General features: G+C 40.5%; 1 protein-coding gene and 1 pseudogene across 6 annotated transcripts in view; both read right to left on the bottom strand.

The window, feature by feature from the left end:
* The window catches only part of ZNF638 (zinc finger protein 638), a 123,832-nt gene that overhangs the window by 76,670 nt on the left and 24,446 nt on the right, over positions 1 to 22,716 (bottom strand). Inside the window, exon 1 of one of the 6 annotated variants that reach the window (XM_045788230.2) lies at positions 724 to 860. The exons of 4 other annotated variants lie outside the window; for them this stretch is intronic. The gene's annotated coding sequence lies outside the window, so the exon portion shown is untranslated. Of the gene's footprint in view, positions 1 to 723; positions 861 to 22,716 lie in introns of those variants that run through there. One more of the 6 variants, XM_045788231.2, reaches the window with a different exon arrangement.
* LOC123786136 (ATP synthase F(0) complex subunit C3, mitochondrial pseudogene) lies at positions 6,783 to 10,747 on the bottom strand (annotated as a pseudogene).

Below are 22,716 nucleotides of genomic sequence, written 5' to 3'. Positions count from 1 at the left end.
CCGTATTCGCGACACCTCCGAGAAATGTGTAAATTAAGTATCAGCCGTTTATGAGTCCTCTGTATCCCGCAGAGAGGTGACATTTTCTTTGCTTTCAAGGCCGCAAAAGGCTGGCATAGGACACAGCGACCAGCAAAAGCCGCTAGATCTAACATCCCCCCCTTCACCCCAACTCCCCCTTCCCCAACCCCAAACACAAACATGCCCTTCTCTCCACGCTTTCTTGCACAACGTCGCTCGCCACAGGGCTCAGCTCAAGCTCCACCGCCTCGATTCAAGGCCCGACGGGAAAGGTTACTCCCTCCTCGGTGCTCCCGCACCACCGCTTCCTCTGGCTGTCAGGCCTGGCGCGGCCTCGGCAGGCCCTGCGCCGATGGGGAAGGGGCCGCCACAGCGTTGCCAAAGGGCTGTTCTCATTCCTCGGCCCAATGCAACGGCGTCAGGCGGCTCTTCCTGAAGCAAGGTCCCAGCGCGGTTGCCCGGCCTGGCCTTCCAGGGTAGCGAAGTGAACCGACGCGGTAACGGGGCAACCAAGCTTCCCTTCCCATCCCGGGGGTCCCCCAACCTCCTCCCGCCCCCGCCGCCTGCCCGCCGCCATTTTGTGCGCAGCCGCTGCGACACAGATACAATAGTCGGCCCGGACCGCGCAGGAAAAGCTCAAGACCCCCACGCTGTGGGCTCCCGCCTTCCAGCCCCCTACCCGCCACAAGGCAGCTGTCCTACCTATGCCTACCCGACTAACAGCCGGATCTCATTTGCGCCCCACACAGTTTAGCACTCAGCCTCCAGTCTCGACCGCCGAAGAAGCTACCGCCTCCAAAGAGCTGCACGCATGCGCGCCTGTCGAGCCTTTGCGAGCCCTCAGCTGCTCCGGGCGCCTGCGTACCGCCGGCACCGCGCTCGCCGGGAGGCACGAGAAAGGAACCAGAGGAGCTTGATTCCGAAAGGGGGCGCTCGCGCGCGTAGCGTTGCCGGGGCCCACTGTGTCCTCAGGCGCCAGTGTCCGTGCCTCTGTCTGCTCAGTACCTGTCCCAACCAAATCATGCGCAAACTTTAACACCTGTGTTGTCTCGCCTCCGTGAAGTCTTCCCTGACCATTTTTGCCTTCAATAATATCTCGCCCTGGATACCATATGCTTCGTATGATTAAGATTTTGCCTGCCTTTAAGCTCTCGCCTTATATCTGTTTTTGCATCCCTATAGCAATGATGCGATGTATATCACAGTCACTGAAAATGTCAGGAAATTAGAAGTCAGTTGAAGCTTATCAATCTAAAAGCTTAACAGTCTAAAAATCTTTTCATGTGTCATTTCACAATCAAAATATCTACCTGTATGGTGGATATTTATAACCTTCATTTTACTGATGAAAAACTTTGGGTTGGGAGAACTTGAGTAACTTAAGGTTACTCTACGACACCAACATAAAAGCTCAATCATTGGGCAAAATCTGGCAAAACTCACAAGTCTCGGCTATGGATATCACACAAGTCATAGACCCTAAGTCTCACGTATCAATTTTACCTAGACCCAAACAGATGTATATTTTTCTTTTCTTTTTTCTTTCTCTTTTTTCTTTTTCTTTCTCTTCCTTTCTTTCTTTCTTTTTCGCAGAGCTGTATTTCTTTTATTCACATTAAAATAAGCATAGAGGGGCGCCTGGGTGGCACAGCGGTTAAGCGTCTGCCTTCGGCTCAGGGGGTGATCCCGGCGTTATGGGGTCGAGCCCCACATCAGGCTCCTCCACTGTGAGCCTGCTTCTTCCTCTCCCACTCCCCCTGCTGTGTTCCCTCTCTCACTGGCTGTCTCTATCTCTGTTAAATAAATAAATAAAATCTTAAAAAAAAAAAGTTCCTTTTAAAAAAAATAAATAAAATAAAATAAGCATAGAAAAACAAAAATCTTTTTATAAAATATATCTTACCAGATTTTCATTTCAAACTAAAAATCCTGCAGAGGCAACAAACCAAATATAACAAAGAAAAAGCCAACAAGCCAACTTCACATAACCAATGTTAAAGCTTGAAGTGTTTCCTTCCATACATTTCTATATATTCATACTAACATACACAAATATGTTATTTGCACGCAATGGGAAATGTTTTTGCTTTTTTGACAAAAACTTACACATTAGCCTGCTATTTCCTTTTCTGATTACTGACATTTCTCCAAGTAAACCATATAGATCCCTTTTTTAAATAGTTGTACAATATTCATAGCATGGCTCCATGATCAATTATTCAAACTGTTGTTGACACTGAAGTTGTTTTCAGTCTTTTTGATACTATAAACATTGCTCATAAATAAACAGCCTTATCAACTGATTTTTTTTATTTCTGAAGGCCTAGAATACCAAGAGTTAGAGTTCTACATTAAAGATATATATATATGTAGATATGTATATGTAGATAGATTTAATTCTACTAGATATTGTCAGAATCCTTTTTGAAAAGTTTATCCAAATTCCCACTTCCACTAAATGCATAGGAGAATGATCATTTCTCCACAACCTCACTTCTTTCTCTAAACTCTGAAATGACTTAAATATCATTGGACATGTCTGTTCTTTAAAAGTTGGTATAACTAGGGGCACCTGGCTGACTCAAGTCAGTAGAGAATGTGACTCTTGATCTCAAGGTCATGAGTTTGAGCCCCACACTGGGAGCAGAGTTTACTTAATTTAAAAAACAAAACTGGGTGCCTGAGTGGCTCAGTCAGTTAAGCGTCTGCCTTCAGCTCAGGTCATGATCCCAGGGTCCTGGGATCAAGTCCCGCATCGGGCTTTCTGCTCCTTGGGAGTCTGCTTCTCCCTCTACCCCTCCCTCCTGCTCATGATCCTTCTCTCTCTCTCTCTCTCTCTCTGAAATAAATAAATAAGATCTTCTTTTAAATTAAAAAAAATTAAAATTAAAAAATAAAAATTTAAGTTGGTATAATTAACCTTTGAAATATCTCCCCTGGTGCTTTTTCTAGGGATGGCTCTTGAACAACTTTCTCTAGATGTTTTTATGATATATAATTTGATTAGAATTTCTCTCTCTTCCCTGCAATCATTTTTGTAATTTAATTCTCCTCAAAAACATCCATTTCATCTGGGTTGATTTATTTACTTATTTGAGAGAGAGCAAGAGCATGGGGAGAAGGAGCAGCAGGAGAGGGACAGTCCCAAGCAGACTCTGCACAGAGCGCGGAGCCCCATGTGGGGGTAAATCTGTGACCGTGAGATCACGACCATGAGATCACGACCCCGAGATCACAACCCGAGCTGAAACCAAGAGTCAGATGCTCAATTGACTGCACCACCCAAGCACCACTCATCTGGGTTTTCCAATTCATTTCCCTAGAGTTGGGCAAACTAACCTCATAAATTCCCTTTTCTTTTATGTTGTCCCCCTACATGGTTTTATTTCTACAGCACTTCTCACCTTCTAAGATACCATATAATTTATTTCTTATTGTTTCTTCTCTATGTCTCTCTACTAGAACATAAGCTCCATGATGTTAGGGATTTTGCCTCTTCTCTTCACTGCTTTATCTCTAATACCTAGAATGATACTTGGCACAGAGTAGGAAAATCAGTGTATATTTTATCAAAAAAATTAATGACCCTGATGGGTAAAAAAATGTGTGTGCATGTGTGTATGAAATTGTTGAGCCTCCTTTCATATCTACTGGCCATGTGCATTTCCTCCTTCAAAAAATCTTTTTAATATATTTTGCTTATATTTCTAATAAGCAGAATGTCTCTTTCTTGTTAGGAGATAATTCTTAGTATATAACAAATATTAATCCTTTGTCAAGTATGTTGCAATTGGTTTCTTCCCATTCATATTTTCTCTCTAAGTGTCTTTTGCCATTATAAATTTTAAATGTAATCACATTTGTCAGTCTTGTCCCTTATGACTTCTGAGTGTTCTTTTTGTCTAAGAAGCCTCACACCACCCCCGAGAAGCATACACACCTAGGCATTATACAAAAATCCTCCTAAACTTGATAAATTTTTGTTTACGATTTCATAATTATATTTTTTACAATCAGACATGTTCAATCTAAAATTTATTCTTGGGGCGCCTGGCTGGCTCAGTTGTTAAGTGTCTGCCTTCGGCTCAGGGCGTGATCCCAGGGTCCTGGAATCGAGCCCCACATTGGGTTCCCTGCTCTGCTGGGAGCCTGCTTCTTCCTCTCCCACTCCCCCTGCTTGTGTTCCCTCTCTCGCTGGCTGTCTCTCTCTCTCTGTCAAATAAATAAATAAAATCTTTTAAAAAATTAAATAAAATTTATTCTTGGGGTGCCTGGCTGGCTCAGTTGGAAGAGCGGGGGACTCTTGATTTCAGGGTCATGATTTCAAGACCCACACTGGGTGTACAGACGACTTCAATGAATACATAAGTAAATAAACTTATATAAAATAAAATGTATTCTCTTTGTGATATGAAGTAAAGATCTAACTTCGTTTTCTTCCAAGTATATTAAATTAATCACGAAGTTTCCACGTACTAAAAAAACCATGCTTTCCCACCCTTCATTGAAATAGTCCTTCCCTTTAAAACACAAACAACAAAGAAATAAATACCCATACATAAAATGGATTTATGGACCTTCTAGTCTGTCTTACTTATCTACTTGTCTACCTATGGGCCAATACCATTTGTTCATTTATTAACTGACCCACTAAAACTCATTTGAGGGCCTGCTTCTAGGAACTCCTCTGGCACGGAAGAGTCAGTGGCAAACCAGAAGGCAACACTGACTTGTGCCCTCATGGCACATACAGTCTTGATGGGGGAGACAGACAATAAACAAGGCAATATATAGTATGAAGGATGGTAAGTGCGATGGAAAACAACCAAGCAAGATCAAGACCTAGGGAATAAGGAGGTAACAGAGGTTGCAGGATGGTGATCAAGAAAGGCATGACTAAGAGGGGTCTGACTGGCTCAGTCAGTAGAACACCCAACTCTTGATCTCAGGGTCATGAGTTCTAGCCCCATGTTGGATGCAGAGATTACTTTAAAAATAAATAAATAGATAAATTACTTTAAAAAAAAAGAGAGGCATGACTAAGAAGGCAGCATGTGAGCAGAAACCTGACTGAAGTATATGAATAAGCAGTAGAGAAATCGGGGAAGAAGAGCATTCCAGGAGGAGTGAACATAAAATACAAAAACTCTGAGGTGAAAGCCAGCTTGTCATACTTGGGAAACTGCAAGAAGGCCAAAGAAGCTGCAACAGCGTGAGTAAGAGGGGACGCAGCAGATGAGGTGGAGGAGAAGCAGGCTATATTAGTCGGCTATGGTTGCCATTAGCAAAATATCACTGGCTGGGTGGCTTAACCAACAGGGATTTATTTTCTCACAGTTTTTTTTTTTTAAAGATTGTATTTATTTATTTGACAGAGATAGAGATAGCCAGTGAGAGAGGGAACACAAGCAGGGGGAGTGGGAGAGGAAGAAGCAGGCTCATAGCAGAGGAGCCTGATGTGGGGCTCGATCCCAGAACGCCAGGATCACACCCTGAGCCGAAGGCAATCGCTTAACCGCTGTGCCACCCAGGCGCCCCTATTTTCTCACAGTTTTGAAGGCTAGAAGGCTAGATCAGGGTATAGTCACATTTGGTTTCTCCTCAGGCTTCTCTCCTTGGTTTGCTGTTGGCCACCTTCTTTCTGTGTCCTCACATGGGCTTTTCTCTATGCATACACATCCCTATTGTCTCTAACCTCTTCTTATAAGGACACCAGTCATATTGGATCAGGGCCCACTCACCTGACTATACTTAACTGTAATCACCCTTTAAGGCCCTATCTCCAAATACAATCCTATTCTGAGGCATACTGGAGGTGAAGCCTTCAACATATGAATTTGGGAGAAACAACTCAGTCCATAACAAAGGTCATTTTAAGGCCTTTCAGTTTTTCCTATGAATGAGACGGGAAGGTTTTGAACAAAGGAGTGACATAAATCGACTTTCATTACATTGAATACTTACTCTCGCCCCTATTCTAAATACAAGAGGACACAGTAGTCGACAAAAATCAAGAATCCGCTTTCACAAAATTTACAGTCTAGTGGAAAGAAACAATAAACAAAGGAATATATACTGTGGTAAAATAAAATAAGGGAAATAAAGCAGGTGAGGGAAAAATGATGAAGCAGGGCCTGGGTAATGCCTTAGATAAGATAAGCAGGGAAGTCCTCTCTGGTAAGGTGACAGTGAAACAGATATGAAGGAAGAGAGGGAAAAGTCCTGCAGGTATCTGGAAGAAGAGCCTTCCAACAGAGGACACATCAAGCACAAAGGCCTTGGGACAGGAGCACATTAGGTATGTTTAAGGAACAACTAGAGTGCCAGCACAGTTGAGGTGGAATGATAGAGAGGAAGGACAAGATAAGGATGGAGAAGTACAAGGGGTCAGATCATGCAAACCTTTATAAGCCACTTATGGCTAAAAAGAACATTGACTACATACTGAAATAGGAATCACAAGAGTTTCCTTTCTAGCTCCTGCTCTGATAGTAATCTTACTGGATTTCAGTTTTCATACCGTGAAAAAGCGGAAGGGAAGGGACTAGATTATCTTGCCCATAAGATGTGAGTCTGGAAATCTCCTATAAACTGAAAGAGGTTCATGAATATTTATGGCATTCCTAAGAATGTTTTTTAAATTTTAGAATCTACTCTATCCACACTACTCCACATTTTTGTATCTTCTAGCCATCGTGGACCACTTGTAGAAATTTGCATTCCCACCTAAAAATGTCAATATTCTTGACAGGAAAAAAAAGTCATCTTACTCCACCTACTCTTTTGACTGTTGCTCTGGTCCACAATCCTCCTCCCCTTTTTTTTACCCATTCTGTTTTCTGATTGGTCAGACAAGTACTGAGCAGCTCTGTCCACAGCTCAGCTCCTGCCTGCTCAGCACAGCTCAACGCCTGAAAGGATTAGAAAAAAGAAGAGTCATCACAAACCTTTTCCTGTGATTTGTTAACATACATGGGGCTTTGTCTCAATGACACAAAGGATCTCATCACCATTTCATCTCAAGTACAAGAGTAGTAAAAAATAGGAGATGGGGGTAGTAAGTGCCCTCCATATGTCTTTAGAATCCAAATCTAATGATTGGGATAGACACAGGGCCATGCTGAAAGTTTGAGAAATCCCAGAGCCATATCATGCCCTGCTAATGAATACCATCAACAAAACTTGGTTCTTACTGATCCTTGAATTTTGCCTCATTGGTGACAGACTATAAGGTGTACCCATGTATCATTTAGAGAGGAGTTCAGAAACTAACTCAAAAGAACAAGCAGTTATTTTTCTGAGTTTTTATCAAAGCTCGCGCAATGGTAACTAGAAATTAGTTTGTCTCTTCTGGTTAAGGTGGTTTCTAAATATGTCCACAAATTCTTTGACAGGATTCACTTCACAAGGCAGAACCTAATTCCACACTCCCTGAACGCAGGTGGGTCTTAGCCTGTTGTTTCTGTGAATAGAATGTGGTAGAAAGGATGCTATGTGACTTCTAAGGCTAAGTCATAACAAGGATAGCTTCCACCTGACTTTCCCTTCTTTTTTTTTTTTTTTTGGATTACTTATACAAGGAAAAGTCAGGTTCGTGAGAACATCCAAACAGCCTATTGAGAAGCCCAAAAGGGAAGGAATTTTAAATACTAACAGAAGCAGACAGCATAACAGAGAGACCAGGAAAAGAGACTGTCAAAGAGAGTCCTGCTGAAACACTGTCATCCAGGGTAACCCGTATGCATCTAGGGCTGCTGTCTCTAAGGAGCAAGAACAGAGGCTGCACATTGAAGGGGCAATAGACCTCACTTAAATAGTTCAGTTAAGTTCCTAAACAAATAAATAAGCAAACAACAACAAAAATAAGTCCCAGGAGAAGGGGATAACCAGGATCTAGATGTGCTACTATCTGGTACTTAAAATGTCCAGTTTTCAACATCCAAAAAATTACAAGACACAGAAAGAAACAGGAAGCTGTGGCTCACACACAAGAAAAAAAGATAGACAACAGAAACTGCCTGTGAGAAGCCCAGATATTGGATTTAACATGTAAAGACTTCATAATAAGTATTAGAAATATATTGTAAGAACTAAATAAAGGGAACCATGCTCAAAGAAGTAAGTACGTGTATGACCTGTTGCAACAAGTAGAGAATGTCGATAAAGATAGAGGAATAATTTTTTTAAAGAACCACATGGATTATGGAAGTAAGAAATACAATAACTGAAATGACAAGTTCACTAGAAGTGTTCGACAATAGATTTGAACTAGCAGAAGAAAGAATCAGCTAAAACAGGGATTAATATAGGTTTTTTTGTAAAAACAAAGTGGGTGTAGCACAATTTTCAGAAAGTGGGGGATACTCTTCACATTATACCATTTTGGCTTAAGAAATATTTCAGAGGACTGCTCTAGTTTCAGATGGTGGAGGAAACTTGTAATGTGCATTTCCATGACACCAACACTATCTGTTTCCGAGTCACAGTAAAACACACAGAATTATATCCATAATTAATATAAATAACAACATTTCAAGCAGTAATTTCTGTTACGTAGAAAACAAAATTAAGAAAGCAACCATCAGGGTGATGGGCATTGAGGAAGGCACGTGATGTGATGAGCACTGGGTGTTATATACAACTGCTAAATTATTGAACACTCCATCTGAAGCTAATGATGTACTACGTGTTGGCTAATTGAATTTAAAAAAGAAAAAAAGAAAGAAAGCAACCATCATGGGGCGCCTGAGTAGCGCAGTTGTTAAAGCGTCTGCCTTCGGCTCAGGGCATGATCCCGGCGTTCCGGGATCGAGTCCCACATCGGGCTCCTCGGCTGGGAGCTTGCTTCTTCCTCTCCCACTCCCCTGCTGTGTTCCCTCTCTCGCTGGGTGTCTCTCTGTCACATAAATAAATAAAATCTTTAAAAAAAAAAAGAAAGAAAGAAAGCAACCATCAAACAAAGCTTCAGACAAAGCGAGTCCAAGGATAGCATATGAGAACAGCTGCTGATTCAATGAAGGGGTTCTGGCCTAACCAATGAGAAGGCTGCCGAAGACTAGTCCAATACCAGCACCAGAAACTGCCACTGCGTTGTTGTAGCACCTGTACCAATAAAATTGGCAGCAGTATCACTGTCTCTGCTGATTGCACTCGTCTGAAACTCCCATTGGATTAGCTAAATCACACCTTGCTATGGCTCATTAAATACTGTAGAGCCCTCTTCTATCAATACAGCACTGATGTGGCAATGGGTCTGGATGCAATTCTGGATCCAGCTTGGATCAGAGCAGGGGTGCAGGCAAGCTTGGCACAGATAAACATCTTATACTCTTTGGGGGCAGCACAGCTGGAATACTTGGGTGACAGGCAATATAAGCTCCTCTCCCACTTCCTCTCTTCCAGGAAGGTGGTGGCTGTGGCACAGAGGTCAAAGAAGTGGGGTTCTCTTTCATTTTTTTTAAAGATTTTTATTATTTTTATTGAGTTGAGAGAGAGCAGGAGACAAAGAGAGCACAAGCAGGGGGAGGGGCAGAGGCAGAAGGAGGGGGAGAAGCAGGCCCCCCCCTGAGCAGGGAGCCCAACTTGGGACTCAATCCCAGGACCCTGAGATCATGACCTGAGCTCAAGGCAAATGCTTAACCAACTGAGCCACCCAGGTGCCCCTCTCTTTCATTTTTGAAGGATAGTTCTACCAGATATAGAATTTTTGGTTGACAGTTCTTTTCTTTTAGCACTTGAAATATGTCATTCCATTGCCTTCTGGCCAACATGATTTCTGGAGAGAAATCAGTTGTCCCTGTTAGCGGGGTTGGCTTGTACAAGATAAGTCCCTTCTCTCTTGCCACCTTCAAGATTCTTTGTCTTCTAACAATTTGACTATATTGTGTCTGCATGTGGATCTCTTTGTTGTTTTTTTTTAAATACTTTATTTATTCATTTGAAAGAGAGAGAGAGCACAAGCAGGTGGAGAGGCAGAGGGAGAGGGAGAAGCAGACTCCCTCCTGAACTGGGAGCCTGACACAGGGCTCAATCCCAGGACCCCGGGATCATGACCTGAGCTGAAGGTAGACACTTAACGGACTGAGCCACCCAGGTGCCCCTCAATTAACTATTTCCAAGTGTGTTGATTCTTTCTTCTGCCTGCTCAAACCTGTTATTAAACACGTTATTTTAGTTTCTTCCTAATCACCCCTTTAGTGAGAATGGGACTCCCACTCTAGGATTATTGGCATGGATGAACACACAACACCCAACACTGAAAATATGAGATTGCTAGCAGTTTGTTGTCACATATATTTACAACCTGGGGGAGGAGGACATCACACATCACATAAGGCCCTGTGAGAGTCATACTCAGAAACAGAGTGAACAGTCACATGTGGGAGATAGGCTTTGTAATTTCAATAGGGTGGGTTAATACCTGGCTCCTGCAGTAAGTTGTGATTATTTTGTTTGAATACTTTCACGGACTTGCAGGGAATGGAAACCTATTACTCAGGAATAATCAGGAACTGCACCACAGGGGCGCCTGGGTGGCGCAGCGGTTAAGCGTCTGCCTTCGGCTCAGGGCGTGATCCTGGCGTTGTGGGAACGAGCCCCACATCAGGCTCCTCCGCTGGGAGCCTGCTTCTTCCTCTTCCACTCCCCCTGCTTGTGTTCCCTCTCTCGCTGGCTGTCTCTATCTCTGTCAAATAAATAAATAAATAAAATCTTAAAAAAAAAAAAAAAGGAACTGCATCACGATAAGAAAGTTTGTTTGGCTAGGGGTATAGAGCATCTTTTTAGAGTGATGAAATGATTCTAATATTAATTGTGGTGATGGCTGTGTGAATATACTATAAACCACCAAATGGTACACTTTCAATGGATGAACTGTATGGTATGTGAATTATATCTCAATACAGCTTTTATATTAAAGGTTCCTTCCATACTTATGAGAGTTTATTTTAAAGCAACAGAGAAGAAAAAAAAAGTAGAGTCTCCAGCTCAGCTTCTGGAAGGCCAGGTCTCAAAAAGCAATAGAATATGAACTTTTCATCATTCATGACCCAAGAGCAGCACTGCGGACTTTGTCATCTTCGCATTCCCTCTGAAATAGGCAAGTGTTGTACCCTACTTAAATAGGTCTACTGTACAGATGACTCTGTACTTCTAGGTTCCTGCTTCACCTCTAATCTTGGCTTCTGCTTCTCTTTTTTCTGAGAGTCTTGAATTCAGATTTGTTTGGGTCCCCTGGTCCCTCTTTTGGCAGTGTTCTCATACTAGTTCATTCATAAGTCACTGGTCTGGCTAATATATTGTACCTTTTAGCTAAGGCACTTATCCTTACTTTAATTAGCTGTGGCAAAGGCGGTAAGGTAATATGATACATTGCTAGTCGGAATCCAAAATGGTACAGCCATTCTAGAAAATGGTTTGGCACTTTCTTACAAAGTTAAACAAGCATTTTCTATATAACCCTACAATTCCACTTCTAAGAATCTACCCTAAAGCAACAAAAACTTATATTGACACAAAAACCTATACACATATGTTCATAGCAGGTTTATTTGTAATAGCCCCAAACTGGACACAACCAAATGTCCTTGGAAGGGTAAATGGATAAACAAATTTTGTTACATCCATACAATGAATACTAGTCAGCAAGAAAAAGGAACACATTACTGATACATGCTACAACTTGGATGAATCTCAAAACATGCTACATGAAAGAATCTAGTCTCAAGAGTTTACATTCTATGTGATTCCATTTATATACCATTCTCAAAACCACAAAACTGTAGTGATGGAGAATAGATCAGTAGTTGTCAGGGGTTATAGTTGAAGGGAAAGTGTGACTATAAAGGTTTAACACAAGGGTGTGGTTTGAAATGGTAAAACTGGTTTTTATAACTGGTGGTTATACAAATCTATACATGAGTTAAAATACAAAGAACTGGGGTGCTGGGGTGGCTCAGTTGGTTAGGAGTCCACCTTTGGCTTGAGTCGTGATCCCAGGACCCTGGCATTGAGCCCCACATCAAGCTCTCTGCTCAGCAGGGAAAAAGAGCCAATGTCCCTCTTGCCTCCTCCTGCCTCACCCCCACCAATTCTAGGTTGGATAGAGGTGACTACCACATCATAATGAGCTGGTCTGAAATGCACACTGGGGACAAGGGGAAGATAAGCAGTGGCTCCCCACCTCAGAAATGCCCCAAGACAGGGGCCAAGACTAAAACAGTTACATTGAGTGAAGGAGCTTAATAGAGAAAGAGCCCTGTTCCAAAGGAACAGAAATGAGTATTCACATTCAATATTGATGGGAACAGTCTTTCTGGAAGTTGTTTTAGCTTAACAGAAACCTTTTTTAAAAATGTCTCTACTCTGCATATAGCAATTCTATATCTAGGAATCAATCCTAAAGAAATAAAGTCTTTTTAAGAGATTTTTATTTATTTATTTGAGAGAGAGCATGAGCAGGGGGAGAGGCAGATGGAGAGGGAGAGGAAAAGCAGACTCCCTGCTGAGTGGGGAGCCTGATGCGGGGCTTGAAGCGGGGCTTGATTCCAGGACTCCCAGATCATGACCTGAGCTGGAGGCAGATGCTTAAGCGACTGAGCCACCCAGGCACCCGGAAAGAAATAAAGTCTTAACTACAGATATAGTCATGTGATATTTAAAATGGCCACCACTGGGGGCACCTGGGTGGCTCAGGTTGTGTTCTCAGGGTCCTGGGATCAAGCCCCAGGATTGTGCCGCACATTGGGCTCTCTGCTCAGTGGGGAGTCTGCTTCTTCCTCTCCCTCAATGTTCTCTCTCTCTCAAGTAAATAAATAAAAAATAAAAGTTCTTAAAATGGCCACCACTGAAAGCAACTTGAATGTCCCCAAATTGCCAAAGTTATGTTTTTCATTTCACAAATACTTACTAAGTGTCTTCTATATGACAGCCATTCTGCTAAGCACTAGGGATACAACAGTGCACATTGAGTTAACAGCAAAAATGGAGAGTGCTCCGAAACAGTAGAGGCCACTTTAAGGCAAACAGGCTGGAGCAATGGAATGCAGAAAGGGCCACAGCGACCACCTGGCTGGATACAGATGGGCCCATTGGGCGCCCACCTCAAAATATCCATAGGCCCTGACTGACCAATGGGCTACTTACAATCAGGCACAGTTCCCAAAAAAGGAAGATTCCATGTGTCACCATACCTCCTCATCTTCCCCCTTTAAAAACAACCCCCTCCCACTGCCTCCTGGCAGACAGCCTCTCCTCGCCTATCCGCCTATCCGCCTGTCCCTTCCTTGTGGTGTATTCAGTAAACTTCTGTCTCCTTTGTTCTGCCTCCGGTGAATTCTTTCACTGCCGCTGCCACCGGCTACTACCCTATTGTTGCCCCACATTTGGGGGCCCCCATCTGATAGAGAGACACCCCATTTAGGCACCACAGAAATTTTACACCAATTTAACACAGCAGTTTTATGTCTTAAATCTAATAACAGTGTGTGGCTATATTTTGTATACCTTTGGGTTTTTATTTCATTTGTTTCCAGTAAATTATTTTTATTATATTTCACAAAAATATTGGTCTGTGATAGATTGAACATTTTTAAAAATTGGTCCTTCACCACAGATACTTTGAGAAGCATTGGTGTAGATAATTTATAAGATGGGGGTCTGATTGGATGAAGGAAACCAGTTGGTTTGGCCAAGAATTAGAGCATAGACTAAAATGTTGGCAATGGAGATAATAAGAAGTGGAAAGTCAACATATTTAGGAGGAAAAATCGGTTTAATTTGGTAATACAGTAGATATGTGGGGGATGTGTTGATTCCTAAGTTGACGGCTTATTCTGTGGGACAGATGATCTTGCCATTGACTTAGCTAGTCGACACTGGAAGACTGCAGGTTTGGGGGAAGGGGGGGTTCGTAAGTTCTGCCTAGCTTGGATACGTAGGGTTTGAAGTGTCTTTGACACAAGTAGAAATGCTAAATAGACAATGAGATGCCTAGGCTAGGTCTCAAAAGAGGCTTATGAGATGTAAATTTAGAAGTCCCTGGCAGGTATCTAATAATTGAAGCTGTGAGCCATTGATGAGATTATATGGGGAGATAATACTGAGTGAGAAGATGGTCAAAGCCAAGTGTTGAGAACCGGCAATATTTAATGACTATGAAGAAAAGTATGAGCTTGCAGAAATAACTAAGGACAAACTACGCAATGGCCTTATAACCACAAAATAGAATATCACTCAACAATTTAGTTTTTTAGATTGTAATATTAACTGAAAAAGCTTAAAGTAACTGTCAAATGTTCCCATTTTTAAGTAGAAATATATATATACACACACACAATCATATAGCCAAAAGTAAATGCCATTAAAAGCCCGGTGTTAACAGTGGGAAATATTGAGAGAGTTTTTTTTCCTGCTCATTTTTATTTCTACTTTTATTTTCTTTACAATGACCACAGTTTTTTCCTTATGACAAAGCAAATTTTATAAAATTTATGTGCACATGAAGATACAGTTCTCAGATTTAAAACTACCTGAAACTTAGGATGTATATTAATTTTTTTCTTTTGCTTATAAATACCTTCATTTTATAAAGCCACAGATCATTCTGTAAAGTGGCTTTTCCCCCCACACTTATAAAAAAGATGTTGACAACTTTTAGAGAAAAAAGGTGAAAATGTTTCTTATTAAGTCAGGGTTACACAAAGATTATATTAAGAGTCTTCAAATTTTGACTAAAGATTGCCAAAGTCACTTAAGGATTCTTTGAAAATATAATCCTTGGGCATACTGAATTTGTATTTTTTTTCTGGCCTGGCACCCCTGGCACCTATCACAACTACATACTAGCACCAAAAAAAAAAAAAGAAACGATTTACAAAAAAAAAAAATCACAAAAAAAAATGTCAATAACATTACTAAAGAAATTTTAAAATACTTTCAAAGTACTTTATTATTTCTTAAAAAGATTTTATTTATTTATTTGTCAGGGAGAGAGAGTGAGAGAGAGGCAGGCAGAGGGAGAAGGAGGCTCCCCGTTGAGCAAGGAGCCCGATGCAGGACTCAATCCCCGGACCCTGGGATCATGACTTGAGCTGAAGGCAGATGCTTAACCGACTGAGCCACCCAGGTGTTCCTGAAGTACTTTATTATTAAAGTAAATTTATCTAGGAAAATATTTATAACTCATATTACAAAGGACTAGTTCCCCTATCTAGGACCTGTCAATCAATAAGGATAAAGCACCCAATAGTAAAATGGGCAAAGAATATGACAATGAAAGAAGTACAAAGGACTATTAAACATGCAACGATATTCAACTTAACTCATAAGAAAATGTAAATTGAAACTACACAGAGATACTATACCCCCCCCCATCAGATTAGCATAGATCAGAAAGTATCAGTATATTGGTTAGAGTTTGGGTGATCAGCATATTCCCATGTGGAATGTAAATTGTTGTGATCTCTACGGAAGGCAATTTGGCAAATATCTGTCAAATTTACAAAAGCACATGCCCTTTGAAACAGCAATTCCACTACTACGGATTTATCCTACAGATGTACTTATATTTATACAAACATACCAGATTATGCACTGAACACTATTTGAAATTATAAAACATTGGAACATCCTAAATACCCACGGATAAGGAATTAGTTAAACAAACTATGGTACATCCAACCAATAAAAATACTACCAAGTAAATAAAACCTTTAAAAAAAGCAGGGGTGGGGGGGAACCTGGGTGGCTCAGTTAGTTAAGTGTCTGCCTGCAGCTCAGGTAATGATCCCAGGGTCCTAGGATCGAGTCCCGCATTGGGTTCCCTGCTCAGAAGGGAGACTGCTTGTCCCTCTACTTCTGTTGCTGCCCCCCCCCCCAGCTTGTACTCTTCTCTCTCTCCTGCTCTCTCTCTCAAATAAATAAATAAAATCTTTAAAAAAAATATTACCAAGTTGTAAAACTGAGCAAGGAATCTGTATAATGATCAGGAATGATCACTGAGCTATATTTAGTGAAAACAAATAAGAGGCAGAACACTGTGTACAGTGGGTAGCTAGAGCATATCCTTTATTACCTTTTAAATTTGAACCATGTGACTACATCGCCTATTCAAAATAATTTTTTTTAAAGAATGTAATAAAAAAAAAGAAGGTTCTCTCAAATTTAAAGCTAACAGGAAGAGAGAGAGAAATTAAATAAATAAATAAATAAATAAATAAGGTGGTAATATCAGGAAAAAGATAAAGATGCCCATCACGTTAGTTTCCTAGGGCTGGGATAAAAACCACAAATTGGGTGGCTTTAAAACAACAGAAATTTATTGCCGCATTTCTGGAGGCTAGAAGTCCAAAAGCAAGGCGTTAGGGGCGCTTGGGTGGCACAGCGGTTAAGCGTCTGCCTTCGGCTCAGGGTGTGATCCCGGCGTTATGGGATCGAGCCCCACATCAGGCTCTTCCGTTTTGAGCCTGCTTCTTCCTCTCCCACTCCCCCTGCTGTGTTCCCTCTCTCGCTGGCTGTCTCTATCTCTGTCAAATAAATAAGTAAAATCTTTGAAAAAAAAAAAAAAAGCAAGGCGTTAGCAGGGTAGGTTCTTTCTGAAAGCTTGGAGGGAGAAGGTGACATGTCTCTCCCCCCAACACGCAGGTGGTTGCTGGCAATCCTTGGCATTCCTTGGTTTGTAGATGATTACTACAATCTCCTCCTCTACCTTCACACCACCTCCTTCTTGTGTCTGTGTGTGTGACCTCTTATCAGAAGGCCCTCATTAGAGTTAGGGCCTAGCCAGTCCAATTTCATCTCATTCCTTAGTTACGGCTGCAAAAACCCAATTTCCAAATAAGGTCACATTCTAAAGTTACCAGGGGCCATGAATTTTGAGGGACACTATTCAACCCACTATACCTATTACTCCTGCTTTTTCTTGGCATTACACTGGAGATCCTAGCTAATGAGTGAAGACCAACAAAAATGGTATAAAGATTAAAAAGAAATAGAATTATCACTCTTTGAAGATGATAAGACTATGTACAAAGAAAACTCCAAGGAATCTGCAGATAAATAACTAGAATTAATAAGATAGTTTAACAGGGGTGCCCGGTTGGCTCAGTTGGAAGAGCATGTGACTCCAGATCTCAGGGTTCGAGCCCATGTTGGGTGTAGAGCATACTTAAAATATTAATTAATTAATTAATTAATTAAAAAATAAGATAGTTTAACAGAGTAACAGTATAAGATCAAATTACAAAATCAACTGCATGTCTATACATAAACAAAAAAGTCAGAAAATTTAATTTAAAAAATAACTATTTATGGTAGTGATAAAAATTAAAGTACTAAGAGTAAAACTTAAAATGAAATGCAAGATTCCATGTGGACAAAATAATAAAACTTTATTGAAAGATATTAAAGAACATTTAAATAAATGTGAGTTATATACTATGTTCATAGATAGTAATATTCAATACCATATATATATAGCAATTCTGCCCTAAAGACATGTATAAATTCAATTGAATTTCAATCAAAGCCTCCACTGCACATTTTTTATAATCTGATAAGCTAATTCTAAAATCTATATGGAAGAATGAGGAGCCAAGAATAGTTAAGACTCTCCTAAGGAAGAAGAATAAGAAGGGGAGAATTGGGGTGCCTGGGTGGCACAGCGGTTATGTGTCTGCCTTTGGCTCAGGGCGTGATCCCGGCGTTATGGGATTGAGCCCCACATCGGGCTCTTCCGCTGTGAGCCTGCTTCTTCCTCTCCCGCTCCCCCTGCTTGTGTTCCTTCTCTCGCTGGCTGTCTCTCTCTCTGTCAAATAAATAAATAAAATCTTAAAAAAAAAAAAAAAGAAGGGGAGAATTGCCCCACCAGATATCAAGAGGATTAAAAGTTAATAATATGTTAAAAAAAAAGTGTGGCATTAATAGAACAAAAAATGAAAGCTCAGAAAAAGACTTAAGAATTTATAGAAACTACAGAAATATAGACAGAAAGTATATATAGATATATATATCGATTTATATTTATATTTACATAAAACAGAGGTGGCATGCAGATCAGCAGGGGAAAGTATGGCTTTCCAAATGGAAAAAACAAATGGACTCCCACCTCGCAACATACCCCAAAATCCATTCAGGTACATTAGATACTTGAAAGTGAAAAGCAAAGCTTTAAAACTTTCATAAAAAACATAGGTAAATGCTTCTGTGCCCTCAGGATAGGAAAGAATTCCTCACACAACAGTCGAACAACACAAACCATAAAAGGAGATATTAATGAACTTCACTACTTAGAATTAAAACTGTTTATTAAAAGATATCAATATTTTTTAAAAAGTTAAAAATTAAGTCACAAAGAGGAAGAATATTTATTTTACAGGTAATTAACGAAGGCTTACAAATCTGGATTTATAAAGAACTCCCCAAAATCAAGGAAATGTTAAACGACCCAATAGAAAAACGAGCAAAAGATATGGTGAGGCATTTCTCAAATGGGGAAGTATAAATAGCCAATAGAAACCTGCTCGATCTCGTTAATAATCAAGAAAATGAAAATGAAACCTCAATGAGATTCATTCCGTTCAGTCAATGAATATTTATTAAAGCCTAGTGCACACCAGTTACCCTCTAACTCTAGGGATGTAGCAGTGAACAAGATGTACAAAATCCCTGTCCTCGTGGAGTTAGCTTCTGATGGAGAAAGGCAGTGCAAATAAGGGCTCTGGAGAAAAATGAAGCAGTGAAGGGGGAGAGGGAGTGGGAGAGAGGCCCATCAAGTTTTAAAAGGGATGGACTCGAGGGCTCCTGGCTACCTCAGTCGGTAGAGCATGTGACTCTTTTTTTTTTTTTTTAAGGATCTTATTTATTTATTTGGCAGAGAAAGAGAGAGAGTACAAATAGGCAGAGCGGTAGACAGTGGCAGAGGGAGAAGCAGGCTCCCTGTTGACAGGGAGCCCAGGCGGGGCTCGATCCCAGGACTCTGAGATCGTGACTTGAGCTGAATGCAGAGACTTCACCGACTGAGCCACCCAGGTGCCCCTAAGCATGTGACTCTTGATCTTGGGGTTGTAAACTGGAGCCCCAAGTTGGATGTAGAGATTACTTTTTAAAAATTTCTTTTAATTAATGAATAAATAAATAAATAAATAAATAAATAAATAAATAAATAAATAAGGATGGACTAGGAAGGCCTCACCATTCAGTGAAGGCCTGAAGGAGGTGAAGGGGCCAACCATGCAGATATCAGGGGGCTGAGGACAGAATTCTATGCACACCAATACTGAAGAGTAAAGCAGACAAAGACAAACCAATAAAAGAGATTAAGTAGCAATAACAGAAAGAAAAAACTACAAGCAACAGTAACATCACAGAAGCCTAAGATATTTTCCTCCTCAACTTTTCTAGAGAGTCTGAACTCTAAAGGTTAACCAGGGGGCGCCTGGGTGGCTCAGTCAGTCAAGTGTTTGACTATTGATCTCAGCTCAGGTCATGATCTCAGGGTTGTGAGTTCAAGCCCTACATTACAGTAAAATAAACTTTATGTTAAAAAAATATATGAATATATACACTATCTTTTGGATATAAGTATTTTACCTAAAAAGTTTTATTTTCTGAAGAATGAATGTACAAGTGTCGAATTTCCTTGGTAGATAGAGAGTTTTAATATGATCCTGAAATGGTTAGATAAGTAAAGCACAGTATCTTTTAAAATGAAAGCTTCCAGATTATTGAAAAGGTCTTTCTTCTATTCAGACAGAAAATACCTAAAAAGTAAAAATCTACCCTGCTTGAATCTGGGTTTTTTTGTTTCTTATTTCACTTTCTGGGAATATAACAACCCTATATCCTTTAATAAAATTCTGATGTATAAATAAACACAATCCCTGTCATCTTCTTTTTAGTGACTAATATAAGGGTGGGAAATAGGAAAACATGACTGACAAAAAAAAATTTATGAAATACCATCTCCACCAAAAGCACCTAAATTTGATTTGGATGTTTTTGTGTGTTTTTTTTTTAACAAACAAAAATCCTCAAATAGTTCACTCATCTGCTTAACAAATTAAAACAAGGTAATTCTGTAAATTAATAGAAAAAAATTGAAACTTTAATTCCATAAAAATTTAACATTTTTATCTGCCAGGCATTGTTCTGAGAGCTTTTACACACATCAATTCATTTAATCCTAAGAATAATTCAATGAAGTGGACAATGTCATGTTCCCCATTCCTTGGAAAAAGGAACCAAGGCCCAGAGTTAACTGATTTGCTGAATGTCACCTAGTTAATAACTGGTGGCCTCTATGTGAACTCAAGCAGTAGGGCTCCATAACCCACACCCTTAATCACATTATATTGCTTTCCTCATATTATAATGTCCTGGTGGAAGGAGACAGAAGGACAGAGGTCAGAAAACAGAAAAAAAAAAAGATAGCAGAAAGCTAAGGAGGCAATATTGATGTCTGTTAAGTATCTGATATATCTGACTGAGAAATCTTTAACTCATCTACCAGTATTGGTCTTTTTTTTTCTTTTTTTCAGCTTTAGTTTTTTAGCTTTTTTCCTTTTCAAATTTTTATTTAAATTCTAGTTAGAGCTTTATTTTTATCACAAGTAAAATTGTAAGATATTTATACATCAGGATGATTTGATATACATATAAATTGTGAAAGGATTTCTTCCATCTGGTTATCTGTCACTATCTATGTATTTTTTTTAGAATAACACAACAGAGGTTTATTTTTTGCTTGTGCTGCATGTCCAGTGCAGTTTAGTAAATGGGTTCTGTCCCAAGTAGTTACACAGTGTCCCTGGCAGAGTCCATATTCTCATGATATTGACATCTTAACATGTAGCTTTGTATATACATGATGGATGTGTTAATTAACTATTCACACACACACACGATACACACACACACACACATATATGCTCTTTTACATATATACATTTTTTTATAAGAACATTTAACTTCTACTCTCAGCAAATTCCAATTATACAATACAGAGTTATCAACTAGAGTCACCATGTTTTACATTACATTCTCAGACCTTATTCATCTTACAAGCAAGTGTTGCAAAAACTTGCCGGAGCGAGTATTTTGATCATATAAGCTTTGAAATATAGACATTCTTAAACTTTCTCATCCTTGTTTTTTTCATCAGGGAACATCTGATCTGAAACAGCCTCTCCCAAATCTACCTTAAAAAAAAAAAAAAAAAAAAGGCATTTTAGAGCTCTTTTGCCATCTTGTGGTCTTTTTCAGTATTGCTACTGAAACTTCAAACGCCCCTGGGCTGGGCTCCGGAAAAAAGGTCAATGCCAATCTTAGGGCTGAGAGTTTGCCTGCTTTTGATCATTTTGATCACCTTCTGTGGGCTCCTAAATTTATCTACATCTTTTTAAAAGTGTGGTAATCAAAGCTGGACACAGTCCAGTCTATTTATGAAGTCCCGGACCAAAGCTGGCTATGCTCAAAATCTTTCTGAGGAAAGCTGTCCCGGCAAGCCCCTGCTGGGGGGAAGTCTGTGTGACTTTTCACAGTTGTAACAATTGCAAGACAGGTCTTCATGCTGAATTCATTCTGGGTCTCCTTAGTCTAATCCAGTAACACACTGCATCAAATCAGAATTCTAAAATTAGTCAGTATCCTATTTCCTCCTCAGGGCTGGTCTCCCCCCTCAAGGATATTTCCCCTTCCCCTTTTCTGGAAGGGAGGAGGGACAGGCTGGCACTGGGGAAATAAGGCAAGTACCAGGGGAACACTTCATGGAGAGGCTCACAGGGGAAGATTGATGAGTCCTGTAGGCACATGGCCATTTCCTGGCAGCTCCTTGGTGTTGGCAACTGAGAGCCTAACGTAAACCCCAGATAAAACTTGAGTGCCCCCACCCTACCTGCTTTTCTGCCTTGCTTATGGTCAAATTAATCTTTGAAAAGTCCTTAAGTTCTTTAATCAAATACAGCATACACACTTCTGTATAATCAAACCTAAAGACCTCTAATTCTTCACTCAGCTTTCTTGTGACCTTATATTATTTTTTCTTTTTCTCCTCTTATGTTCCCAGTTTGAGACAGCATGATCCCAACCCCTGCCCCACCCACTTCTGTTTGAAGATCTGTAGGGGTGGTTCTCTGCTTGACCCAATAACTCAGGAACTACTGGCATTTCACGGTTGAGGGCCAAATATATTAAAAATCCTGCAATATGTGTGACACCCTCTTTTTTTTTTTTAAAGATTTTATTTATTTATTTGACAGAGAGCGAGAGAGAGATAGTGAGAGAGAGAGCACAAGCAAAGAACGGCAGAGAGAGAGGGAGAGGGAAAGGGAGAAGGAGAGGGAAAGGGGGAGGAAGAGGGAAAGGGAGAGGGAGAGGGAAAGGAGGCTGATGCGGGGCTCAATCCCAGGACCCTGGGATTGTGACCTGAGCCAAAGACAGATTCTTTTTTTTTTTTTTTTAAAGATTTTATTTATTTATGTGACAGAGAGACAGCCAGAGAGAGAGGGAACACAGCAGGGGGAGTGGGAGAGGAAGAAGCAGGCTCCCAGCGGAGGAGCCCGATGTGGGACTCGATCCCGGAACGCCAGGATCACGCCCTGAGCCGAAGGCAGACGCTTTAAGGACTGCGCTACCCAGGCGCCCCCAAAGACAGATTCTTAACCTACTGAGCCGCCCAGGCACCCCAATGTGACACCCTCT

This window comes from Ursus americanus, chromosome 7 (assembly GCF_024610735.1).
Source record: "Ursus americanus isolate L20-20 chromosome 7, mUrsAme1.1.p, whole genome shotgun sequence".
In the NCBI taxonomy this organism is placed as follows: Eukaryota; Metazoa; Chordata; class Mammalia; order Carnivora; family Ursidae; genus Ursus; species Ursus americanus.
Note: the sequence above shows the minus strand (reverse complement) of the source record. Positions and strands in the feature narration are given on the sequence as shown.